We start from the raw sequence: 13688 nt of genomic DNA, 5'->3' as shown, positions 1-13688 counted from the left end.
AATAAGCCCATGTAATAAATTAATTGGTTACACAATCCTTTCATTACATTAAGGTTTCTTTCATCTATTCAAAGGAATTTTGTAATTTTTAACTGTATTCAGTTTGCATTCCCTGGCATGGGACTGGTGATCATTTCCCATGTGTATGATAGTTAAACATTATCTGCTCGTGGGTATTTTCCTTTCTCAGTGGCCATAAAGCAGCTGGAGGTAGCTTTGCAGGACAATATGGAATAGCTGTCATTTTCCACGGTGAAGACTATTTGTTTCGCTATTACCAATGTGATGCCCCACTGCTTTCTTTCTTTCCCTTTCTTTGAACACAATAACTTCTTGTTTCAGTGCTAAAGCAATTTGTAATCTTTGGAAGATTTAAATGGCAATTAAAATCAACACTTAAAGTGACAACAATGCACACAACTTGATTGAAGTGACAAAAACATGACCAGCTTTGATGGAGTTCTCGCATGCATAAGCAAGGACAACTGGCTCACACTTATTCCTTAGCCACTGTGACTGCAAGATGTCATTGACTGAAAAATAATGATCCATATTTCAGAGACAGCATAATGTGAAAAAAGAAGATCTTAAACAATATACTGTGATATTTGTTTAATTCCACAACATGCAAGAAACTATGCTGTTAGAAATTATGGAAGGAATGTACTTGTGGTCAAGACTTGTATAACCAAATCTTCTATGAGAACACAGAAAGTATGGTGGGGTGGAAAAAAAATATACTCAACAAATTGAAAGAAGATAAGCTTTGAAGCTGGGGAGACCAACACACACTTGAACAGGAAGATGTCAGTTCCTCTGAAGTTGAAAGAGACATAGAATTTGGATAAGTGAAGATGGTGAGGGAAAGATACTTAAAGCCAAAATCAGATTAGAGCAAAGATTTGGAGATGCAGAAACAGAAAGGATCCTCAAGGGATGGTGAGAGGGTTTATCTGGCTGGAGCTTAGCATGAGAGAAGGAATAACTGCAGGTGAGATTGAAATGGACTTTAAAGAGGGAGTATTCTTTAAAGCAGTCTGAGAAATCGAGATAAATCTTGAAGTTTTCTGAGGTCGCTAACATGTTCAGAACTGTTTTTCAGGAAGCCAAACCTGTGCTGCTGACTCATATGAGCCAATATGAAAGTTTGACAGGGTCAGGATGGTGCATATAGATAGTCTCAACTATTTGTAAGCAAGTGGGATATGGGGGGACAAAGAGAGGGTGTTGTTTTCCTCTATCCCTGTCCTCAATTGTCACAGATGGTCTCTCAGTAACAAAAGCAAGTTAGAATGAATCCCTTTCTACTACTCCTGAAAAAATACTACTCCTTGTATGAAACAATTGCTCCTAAACAGAGAAGAAGTCATACTTCTGGCAGAAGTGGCAAAACTCATAGTCGCATTGGACAGCAGCAGCTTGTGTAAAGGGAAATTAGTCAAAACCAATGGGGTTGATTCTGGTGATTTTTATACTTTCTATAAAAAAGCAAGCCCCACAAATCCCACCATCCCCAAACTACTTCTAACAAAGCAACCACAAAGTGTGCATGGAAAGTAGGATTAACTTGTTCACGCACATAAACTTGTTCATGCACATACTTATAACACATCTCTCAGACTCAAATGGTGCAAACTAAATCAACAAAGCACTACAACCATTTGGAAGCAAAGCAACAAACAGATTAGCAGCTGGAGAAACTGGAAAGAAGGTTTGAGGTAGTAAAGTGTTCTATTAAAACAATATGAAAATTAATGGGAACTGAGGTCAGATAATGGTTGTAGAAATATGAATGATGGAAGAGGTATTTTTAAAAGCTACTATAAGTAGCCCTGCCATATTCAGTAACTTAGCTCTCAGTGCATGTTTCTTTTGTTATGGGTTGAGGTGAAATTGTATGTTATGATAAAACTCATCCAGAATATAGTTGGGCTCTATTTCCCAGGAATGCAAAAAAAGTAATTTGGAAATTAAGAAATAGAAGAAAAAGAAGCAATAATGGTTTTCCTTTCCCAGGAGCTTAACAAAATGAAAAACTGGTGGGTTATTTGTTGTCCTCAACAAACACAAACTAGAAACAGAAAATCCCAAAATGAAACAAATACAGTCACTATGAAATTAATGGACTACTCATACCATTTCTCCATGTTACCATTGGATTCTGAAGCATCCAAATAACTTAAGATTTTTTTAAATGGATCTTTATTGGAGTATAATTGCTTCACAATACTGTTTTACTTTCTGTTGCACAACAAAGCGAACCAGCCATATGCATGTACGTGTCCCCATATACCCTCCCACTTGAGCCTCCCTTCCCTCCTTCCTATCCAACACCTCTAGGTCATCGCAAAGCACCAAGCTGATCTCCCTGTGCTATGCTGCCACTTCCCAGCAGCCAACTATTTTACCTTCGGTAGTGTATATATGTTGATTTATTCAAATTTCAGGGGACACGAAAATGAAAAGGTGCTCAACTTCATTTGTCATAGGACAGAAAATACTAAGTGTTGACACACATCTGGAGTAACAAGAACTTCCATACAATGCTCACACTCTTTGGAATACTGTAAAGCTATTTTAAAAAAACAACTAAATATATGAATACCATATGATACAATTCCATTCCTAGGTATGTACCCAAGAGAAATGTATATGCTTATAAATGTATAATTCATAATATCTGAAAACTGGATAAATACAGTGCTACAGAAATCATGGTTTACTCACAAAATGACATACTATTTAGCAAAGAGAATGAAAGATTACAACTTCATGAAAAAATTTAGATGAGCATCACACAGCATGGAGTAAAAGAAGTCACTGAGAAAAGTATCTATGATACAATTTATATTAAAAAAGTAGATAAAAAATACTTATGCTGCTGGAAGTCAGGAAAATAGCTCTCCTTGAGTCAGCAGTGAGTGGAAGGGGACTTCTGGGTGTTGGTAATGATTTAATTCTTATTTCTATCTGGTTGCACTGGTGTGTTAATTTTGCAAAAATTTAATTTGTATACTTACAGTATGTGCATTTTTCTGTATACATATATCACTTTTCATTAAAAAATTTAAAATTCTAAAATAAAATCTTTTTAGGGCTGTTACAATAGTAAAGTACCCTAAGACTGCTAATCTAATATTAGGGCTAAAATTAGATTTCAAACCTTTGGAATTTTTGTCTCTAGAACTACCAGGGAGTGTTAAAACAAACATATCTTGGTAGCCATTCCAAACATTCATCTCTTTGTTGAAAATTAATAAGCATGACATGGAAAAACCAAAAATATGGAAAACTGTATTTAAAGAGAAGCAGAACTGATGAATGGTAGCCTAGGGCCAGGCATATCGGAGACCTGCAGTACACGTTATCTCTTCTTAATAAGGTGAACCTGGGAGATCTTGCTGGAAGGGAGACAGTCATGAAAGTTGAGCTGACTCGCCAGGTGGCTTTGAAATTTAAAATATGCTCAAATAAATATCAGAAAGAGAGTGAGTTCACCTATGTCAAGCAACGCTGTGGATTACAAAAAGACAGGTATTGGGGGACAACACAAAAATAAATGATGTTAGAATAGACTGTACTACTAAATTTTGCTTCTCTCATTCAATGATTTAGGAGTCAGAGAGTTTTATTCATTACTTCCAATTGTACCATAGTTAATAGATCGGGGTTAAGATATTCATATGATTTCAATTTATTTGTCAAACTAGTTCTTTATTCAATCTAAAGCATAGAAAATTCTAAATTGTGCATAATTTTGAGTGGAAAGAAAATTATCTGCCACAATAAAAAGGAGTGTACTAGTTATTGTATTTCCAGTAAACTATTTTTTTTTTGATATGGATGTCCTGTTCCAGAATGTTGAAGTACAGATATAAATACTAGATGAGCACGAGTACTTCACCTGAAACCAAGAGTTAAGCTTTCATCAGTCTTTATCAGATGCTGGCATTCTCAACATCTCTTTGTCCAAGGATGGAGTTAGGACTAATTAACCCATAAATGACTACTTCTCCCTCCCTGCAAGAAATGAAGATTTATAATAAGATTGAAAAAAAGGCAGTACATCCTAATGTTTAAATTTTCCTTATTTTAGCCCATGAATATACACATAATATAAACATAATTAAAGCAACAAGAAAACAGTCCCGCCTTTCCCAAATAATGAGAAAAGAGGGAACATTTTGACTATAATGTGAAAAGAGGGACTATTATTGAGCTCAATTCTACAAAATTACTTAATAGAAAATTGTTATTAAAACACAGAGAATTAAAACATCCTTTTGTACCTAGTCAGTAGCAAAGGAGAATAAGTATTTAATAGTTGATTTATAACCTCATTTCACATTTTCCTTTTTACTTGCACCAGTTACTTGAACTATAAGTTCATTTTGTCATAAAGAAATGTGAATATAATCACATCCTAATTACATAGCTTTGGGTTATTTGTACAATTAAGTTATCTGTTACAAAGTTAATGAATGTTAATAATGCAATTCTCTTTGGTGACCTGATTGATATACTAACATTTATTGTGTACTGCAGTCATTAATTGAGGCATACTTATTGAATGAACACTGAACATTCTAATATATATATTTTTCTCCTCCAAATCACAGTCATTTATAACAATTTTGTTTTTAACCAGTCTCTCAATTTTTAAAGTTCTAAGTAAAAATAGAACAGTTAATGCTAACTCGTTTATCTTATTTTATATAAGAACACTTCGACTTCAATGTAAACTAGTCTCCCAAGATTTGGGAGAAAATGTGTCCTTTGTCCTAGATAGGGCCAAGCATGGAAAAGGGGATTAGCAAAAATGTGCCTCAAATACTAATGCCCTTGAAATGTGATATAGAGAAAACTGAAAATAATGGAGGAAAACCTTCTTTATGGTACAAGGTAAAAAAAACCAATTACGTGCACACAAAATTAACATTAAGCATTCCAACGACTGAGGAAAGTTTGTTGCCTTTATTTCTTGTGCTTAGATGCTGTCAGCAGTCATAAATCAAGTTAAGGTTTAGATCACTGTGTGTTAAATTATATTTATGCCCTTGTAAAGCTGTGCAATATTGTGCCTTGGGTAAGAAATCTTTAAACCACATGTTCTACCAAGTCACTGATGATGCTTACTTCCAAAATTCGATCTGCTTGCATTAGATACTTTAAACAAGGACCTTTAAAAGAGTCCATTTTAAAAAGACTATCCTTAAGATGCTTATTTGTATATGTCACCACAGATTTACACCTTCTTGTGATAACTTTGAAACTGTTATCCTATTTCTTCCAATGCCTTTTGATACCTAAGATTTCCATACTTAATTTTAGAACATACTCGGCAAAGTACAACATATGGTGCTAAGAAAAAAAAACAAAAACCTAGCATTGGTAGAACCGGAACTGACATATTAAAGTTGTGACAAGACATGAAATAAAGTTGAAAGATGTAGTAATTATAACATAAAAGTTTTTTTCATCCGAAGTATCCACATAATTGAAGCAAATGTGAATTCTGCTTGTGAGAATTATCTCATTTTTCCACTTCAGTTAGCTGGTATAAAAATAATAATGACATTTTATATCCCCAAGCAATTAATACCTAAGCATAAATAATATACTAGTGTTGATTTTTACGGCCTTCTGTTGAGCACTGAAAATGCATGCCACTTAAATGGTTAAAAAGTATATTAATATAGAGTTGTAGCTATCGTTTTTATTTCTTAAAGTTCAAAATGCATCTTAAACTAATTCATTGTGACTGTTGAGCACATAACAGCCCACTCTGACTATTTCTTCTCTTACACACTTAGCATAAGGAGATTAAGTGAAAACATATCTCCCCTAGATATTATCTTTCTGGAATTGAATAAGGAATGGCTTTAAAGCAATCCTTATCCCCTCAAACACAGCAGCATTGTTTGTACAAGCTTACACCCAAGAATATTCCAAGAGTTCCAGCATTTCTGGAATTCTCTTACTTTTTTCATATTTATATTCATTTTATATGCAATTATAACTCAGCAAAAAAGAATTCTGCCTCTTGCTAACTTCACTCACAAAATACTAGTGAAGTTTTTGCAAATGTCAAAATATATTCTTCATTTTTTATGAAGGTAAATCTAAAAAAAATGGATGATTTTTAATTGGCTACATTCATATCATCAGATTATCACTACATTAAGCAAATAAATGATAAAAATTTATAAAAATGAGACAAAATTCTTTCACCAGATCAATGGCATTACTGCCATTCTGGCAAAATGACTACAAACTATTGTTCAAAATATTCTATATATATATCAACATAGCTTTGCCTTAAAATGACATGCCTAGTTTTGAGTGGAAATTTCTTAGAATGGGAAAAAAGGTTGTGTTGGTTTCAATTTTAATTACTTTTCCAGCTTAGCTTAAGATGTTTATTCTTATTTCTTAGAAAACTATTAGATAAACATGGTCCTTTTGGCTTATGGAAAGTATTGTAAAAATTAATAAACAGAAACCTCAATTGAATGGTGTTGGGAGACCAGAAAGAGGAACTCTCATATCCTGTGACAACAGCCAAGCCCAACATGAAGAAAGACCACCCTTTTTTCCTGGCAAGGATTCAGCCAATGAAAAGCCATGGACTCTGTTTACCATAGCCCTCCAACTTCCTTTTCCCCTCTGTAAAATGACCTCCTTCCCTTCCCCTGCAGGGACACACAAGTGGCTCACCATGGTTGCAGACCCTGAATTGCGACTCTCTGCTAATCCCAAACAAACCCATCTTTGCTGGAGAAATAACTGGCAGTCTATTTGTTTCAGGTCAACAGTGTATATGTTCAACTTGAAACTTTAACTTGACATGAGTGGAAAAGCCTGAGTATAAGAAAATTACATAAAATGTGTGAAAGGAACTCTTGAATTAAGTGACTTATGCAACTTTAATGTATAAGAAAAAATAAATTATTTTTAACCTATATATATACTTCAGAAAAGAAATTGTTATGATTGTTTTCATTGAGCTTGATACCAGATAGCCTCTTATAAAGTACCCAATAACAATGAGAGGATATCCTAATTATGAACACTTGGCAAGTTATTTTATGAAAATACATTAGAATTTAATACACAATCCTGAAGCCTCTTTCTCATCTTGCCTGAATTCAGTTCCACAACTTTCCAGTGTTACAGAGGTGAACTCTCCTCATGAAGATAATGCCCTGTGAGCTTAGGCCCCAATTTGATAGCAAACTGTTTAAAAGACAAGATGAAAAATTGGAGATATAGCAAAGCAAATTTAATCCACAAAGGCAAAGTAACAAATTCAATCCTAGAGGAGATTTTATAGATATGATGAACAGTGAACAATTAAGAAAACCACTTTTAGGAATTGTTTTTGGTCATTGCTCCTTTTTAATACTGAAAACAAGATGAGGTAGAAACTTAAATGTGTGTTACCATGATGTGCTATCAATCTCTCCTCAGACTATATTCATTAGATAATTTCCCACTCCCCAACAGTAAAACAAATATAAACATCAAAATAATACTTAAAACTCATACAGTTCAGTGTTTTTATATTTCTCTCTGTTTTAATATGATGGTTTCATCATTCACTAATGAAATTTAGCATTGAATGAACTGAAAAAGAATTTGAGAGATAGAAAAATATAAATATATGTCTACAATAATAAATGTTTATATTCAACATAAGAATTAAACATAAGAACATGAGAATAAGTGGTTCTGAGTCAAACAATAACATATTTATAGAGTGTGAGATAAGTATGAGTTATCCTCTTTTTTATAGATATGGATGTTGTATCCCAGAGTTGTTAAGCAACTTTCTCTACATTACATGGGCTCTAAGTGACGAAGCATATATTCAGTCTAGATATGGCTCCAAAGCCATATCTTTCCACCAAGTAGTCTGTTAAATTACATGCCAAATCTTGATTTTCAAAAATTAATAGAAATTTGAAATGAAATATATTTTATTTATGCTTTATTTTGACAAGATTTTATTATAACCATAAATAGTAAACAGTGGACAAAATTATTGGAAAGTACGAAAAATTCACATCTGAGAAATAATATAGAAATCCATTATCTCAAACTGTATCTATATGGATAAATTCAAGTAGCTAATCAAAAAAATCAATATTTATGTATACATCTACATCTATGTCTACATCTCTATCTATATTTATATCTATACCTCTATCTATATATCTATCTATCCAGTGAATTTAATAAGTATAACTAATCTTCAAACTGTAGCACTATTCACATAATGCAAATTGGAGTATGCAAAGTGAAAACAGAGTAGGGTATGTATGTACTTGTAATGTATGTATGTCTGTGAAAGAGAGCAGAGAGACAATATGTTAGTATAAGTAAGTGTGTAAACATTTTTCTGAAATCTATCCCTCTCTCTATCTCCATTTGAATGTGTTTCTAGTTCTGTAATATACTGATTGTATACTGTATATTACTGTATACAATCTGTATATAATACTGTATTATATACTGATCGTATACTGTATTACATTGGATGTTTAAACCAATGACAAGTTACTGACTTTGTTCAAACAATTAAGCTGGCTATGGTGCACACAGGAGTATCACAGGCAATATTTTGGTGACATCACAGTGCACTGATATGGTGAAGATGTTCTAAATTCATTATTTTAATGTTAAGTCAATTTTATATATGGAAACCATAAAACTAGTTAGAGTTTTGCAACTTATCAGGCATGTGGATCTATATTTCTTTGCTGTGTGTTGGGATGAGAAAGTACAAGTTGCCAAAGCACAGAAATCATTCACCAATCTCATTGAGAAAAGACAATTTCAATGATAATTTACTTAGACATCTGAAGAGATGTGAGAGATGTTTATAATATTTAGCACTGAATTTATTTATTGTTGATTTTTGTTACTGAGATTTTTACTTTATTAAAAAGAAATATATTTTAGAAAAGAGAGGCCAAACTATATATATTAATTGCCTAAAAATATGCTCAAGTATTTCTTCAGAAATTCATTTGGATACATAGTGGGTGGCTCCCCTTTCTTGCTTTGGAAAATTTTAACACTTTGAGATGTGAATTTATGTCTGATTCTTTTTTATTTTTTTACTTTATTTTTTTTTCAGGAGTTCCTGAAAATTACCCTGTCTTGATTTGAGACTTTGTTTACTGACAAAAATAATGAAAGGAACAAAATTTGACTCATTACCTTTTTTCTCATGGACAGTGCAAAGTAACTTCACAAACATGTTCACTTTTGTAAAACAAAGTTACTATGTCTTTTAAAATTAATTTTCATAATTAAGGAACTTTAATAAGAATCCAAGGCCACATTTCTCTTTGGATCTAATTAAAACAGTATTTTATACAGTTGTGCCTGAATTTCTTTTCTTAACCAGCTAAACAGAAAAAAAAATTAAATTGCCCCCAATGTGGCTTTGCAAAGAGCTTCAGCAAATTTAATTAAGCCACCTTGAGTCTCCTTAAATTCAGTATAAGGCAACATGGATCAGCAGGAAAAAGGGCAAAACCATGAAGTGATCTCTGAAAGCCTGGGGTTCATTTTAATAGAGAAAGTTGACAACTGAAAATAAAAACCTCTGTCTTGCTTTGGAAATGCAAATTAATTCTTTCAAACTGTTAATCACTCAGGTTTCATGGTTCAGAAGTTATGGAAGCCCCTAGAAATGTAGGGTCACTTAAGTGATTTGTAAAGGTGAAGGAGTCCTCAAATTATGCACAACGTTTGTACTTAATTATATCAACAGAGCACATCATTTTTCTTGCATTAGCAAGAAAATGACTTCCCCCTTCCTAAAAATAACAAGTTCCAACCTTTACTTGTAAACCCATCTGAAATGGTACCTCCTTTCAAAATATTCCTTGACAGTCACATACAGCCTTTTGATTTTTCCTCTTCTCTGTATCCCAAAATACTGATTTCGGCTATGTGAAGTATTGCATTGAAATTATTTGTTTACATGTATCTTTGATGGAAAGGCATTGATGGAAAAAGTGTTTTTCCCACTTGCATGCCTCATTTTAATTATTTTATTTACTTATTTTTTTTCCAAAGAAGAGAAACTCACTAAAGTTATCCCACTTAAAGGGGTCTTATTTTAAGGTATCATTTGGGTCCTCAACAGTAATATGGTTCTATGACTGCCTGGGATTGTTTTCTGGATTTCTTGGTCAACAATGAGACTCAGATCCTTTGTTTCTACCTCTTGGCATCTGTTTCTGTCTCTGGGAACAGCATATAATGGTGAAGAATAAGTATGAAGTAAGCCAGACAGAGAAAGGCAAATATCATATGATATCACTTATGATACAAATTAACTTATTTACAAAATAGAAATAGACTCACAGACATAGAAAACAAACTTATGGTTACCAAGTGGGTAGTGGGGAGGGGGGAGATAAATTAGCAGTTTGCGATTAAAATATACACACTACTATATATAAAATAGATAACCACCAAGGACCTACTGTATAGCATGGGAACTCTACTCAATATCTTGTAATAGCCTATAATGAAAGAGAATATAAAAAAAGAATACATATATATTTATATATGTAAAACTGAATCACTTTGCTGTACACCCAAACTAACACAACTATATTTCAATGAAAATAAAGTAAAATAAAATGACAAATACGGGGAAAAAAAGAATAAGTGTGGGACCATGCAGACCTGTTTTTCTGTTAACTCAGTACTAGCATTTATTAGCTGTGTAACCACAAGCAAGTTACTTAAGTATGCTGAGCCCCGGATTTCTCATCTATAAAATGAAGATTAATAATGCCTACTCCTCAGGGTGCTTTGGAGGGCTGGATGTATATGGAGTGTGTGTGTGTGTATTGATATATATTTTTCAATAAATTATAGCCACTGACCACACATCTTTCTCCCTAGTGATTCCCAACTGTGAGTATTTGGGAATCTCCTGTAAGTCAACAGATTTTATAGAAAATAATATATTACCGTATGCAGAAAAGGTGGGATACTTTAACTTCAAAAATGACTTATTTTAACACAAATATTTTCTATAGTCAGGGATAGAGTACCCTTTATGTTTGACCAAGAATTTAGATAGTCTCTTTTTCCTTTCTTTAGGCAACCAATTGTTCTTTTGCCTCCCAACAACCCTCTTCACTCTAAATGTCTTTACTCTCAGATGGAGATATACAGATATGATGCAAAAAGATTCTAAATGCAAATGATCAAATCAACACTCTTATAAAAGAAGAAAGGCAAGAGTTAACCACAATCTATTTCAAAAACACTGAATATTAATTGGTTATGCTATTTGAATATATTTGTCCTTCATATTCAGCCATTCTGAATTACTTTGCCCATTGTAAATATACAATTTAGGAAAAAGATTCCCTCTAAGTTTTAAATAGTATTTGGATTAAACATTGCTAGTTTATAATTTTAGTCATGATAGTAGATTCTAGAGTAGAATGGCCACTGTTATTTATTTCTAGGATAGCATCTATACGCCCACTGCAGCGGCCTGCTCTGTACTGTTTGTGGGTCTCTGCGCAGTTATGTTATGCTGAGGATCTTGCTGCGTCTTTTGTGAGCAAGTATAACATATTATTGGGATCCCTTTCCTATCCATTTTACAGGATAATACAGTCCTTAATATCTCCCATGAGAAAGGAAGCTTAGATCTTCTTTCCAAGATTTCTAGTACATGCAATTATCTTTATATACCACAGTTTATAGCCACATTTCATCCCAAGATTAAAAGAGGAGTATTGAATTCACATCTATAAAAGCCATCTTATGTCACATTAAGAATGTACATGGAAATCATCTCTTGTTTTTTTTCCCCCCTAAATCCTTAAGGTGTTCCACACAAAAAGAGTAAACCAGAAAACTAAACATAAGCAAGCAACTTCATGCATGTTGAGATTCTTCATAAGAATCACAGAAGGTGCTTGTTAGAAAAGCACCTCACTGCCCTCACCCATAAATAATAAGAATTGGTAGGATGCGGCCATGTAGCCGAAAAAACACTTGCGCTGATTGTAAGGACTGTTAAATTTTTAAAGCCACTGTTCTTTCCAATAGCTTGATGACTAAACGCATTTGAATGTGGTTCAAGGTACATTATTTCTTTAGTCACTCTAAGTTACAGCAGATCTCCAGAGCATGGGCTTAAAAGTATGTGATTTTATGTGTATGTTTTGAGGAAGGGAGTAAGTGGTGCTTATCCAACATGGAGTCATAGTATGAACAGAATGTTCATTAAGGTAAGAAAATATCAGTATAGGGGAAAAGAAATTCTAATGTATAGGGAAAAAAAATCTTAGCCCTCCTGAACACCAACTCTGCTTGATTTAGTAGGATGGTCTGGATTCAGATTTATAATTGCATTGATAAGGCACAATAGGCTGTACTCAGCACCAAAGACAGCTATTGAAAAGACAGGATGGAAGACAGAAAACATCATGGCACATCCTGAAATGTCACAACAGGAGTCTTCTGAAACCTGAGCCCATTTCGTGATGCTCAAGTCAATCGGAATTTGGGATGTGCTTGGACATGAGAAATGGGGTTGAGTGTGTGTTTACAAATCCAACACAGGACTCTGGAAACCCTTTAGTGTTTAAACCTGTTTAGTCATGTAGCCCAACAGGTGTCCACGATGGGCCCTTAACACAGTCTGTGAAATACAGACAACTCTCCACCCTTTAAGTATCTGGGTCTCATCAGTGTTGGTTCTCAGGACTTAATACACAATCATGGCCACCAGGTGTAATATCAGGTGTGTATTCCTTAACTGGAGTTTCACTGATCTTGAATCTGGTATATAGGTGTGCTCCTAATAATCTCTTGGATTCACATTACAAGGTGAATGGACCAAGACTGAAAGCTTATGGTATCCCTGAGTCTAGAGAAAACCTTTAGAACCACCTGTTACCCCTTCCATTCTACCCCAAAGCCGAATGTTTATCTATATCTTCCCTACTGATAACATAAATACAATATAAAGATAACAAGTCTTCAAAAGGGAGGTTGAAAATAGTTGCATTTTCTAAAATGGAGAAGGCAGTAAGTCCCGTTTATGTTTTTTAACAAAGAACCTAGAATCTTATGTAATGCCGTACATGAATGAACCAACCTTGTTGACAGTGAATTAAACCTGCACTTTGTGAAACAGACAGCAACCTTAATAGCCAAGCATTGGTTAGTATAATTTTAGAAGTAGTTAAGTCGTGATTCAGCTATCAAAATAAACAGATTTGTGTCATGTGTAACTTTATTTTATCAACCTGTAAACAAATAAGCAAACAAAAAATAAAAACATATTTATAGAAGCAGTTTATTCAGGGATAGTTAACAGTACTTCCTAAATCACAGCAAATGTACTTAGCTTTTTTATTTTTTTGCAAATAATAATTTTCCAGGTTTTCAATATTAAGTGTACCACCTCAGAAGTATAGTGATTTTTAAAAGTAACCTTATCAGATAATAACTTGAATAGTTCATACATATGGGTGAAGAAAAAAGAACATTCTCTCCAGCTGAACAGTTAATATGTATCTAAATATCCAAGATTCTTAGGGAAGCTGTAGGATTTATTTAGTAATGACTATGTTTTAGCTTTCTAACTTAGTGAAATTCAATCATTTAAATATAACATTTATTTGTTTTCA

At 33.5% G+C, this 13688-nt stretch overlaps 2 pseudogenes; one reads left to right on the top strand and one right to left on the bottom strand.

Moving 5' to 3' along the window:
* LOC101334140 (tyrosine--tRNA ligase, mitochondrial pseudogene) overlaps positions 1-13688 on the bottom strand; it is a 307010-nt pseudogene that overhangs the window by 197821 nt on the left and 95501 nt on the right.
* LOC101333849 (serine/threonine-protein phosphatase 2A 56 kDa regulatory subunit gamma isoform-like) overlaps positions 1-13688 on the top strand; it is a 146636-nt pseudogene that overhangs the window by 123611 nt on the left and 9337 nt on the right.

This window comes from Tursiops truncatus, chromosome 13 (genome assembly GCF_011762595.2).
Source record: "Tursiops truncatus isolate mTurTru1 chromosome 13, mTurTru1.mat.Y, whole genome shotgun sequence".
Classification (NCBI taxonomy): domain Eukaryota; kingdom Metazoa; phylum Chordata; class Mammalia; order Artiodactyla; family Delphinidae; genus Tursiops; species Tursiops truncatus.
Note: the sequence above shows the minus strand (reverse complement) of the source record. Positions and strands in the feature narration are given on the sequence as shown.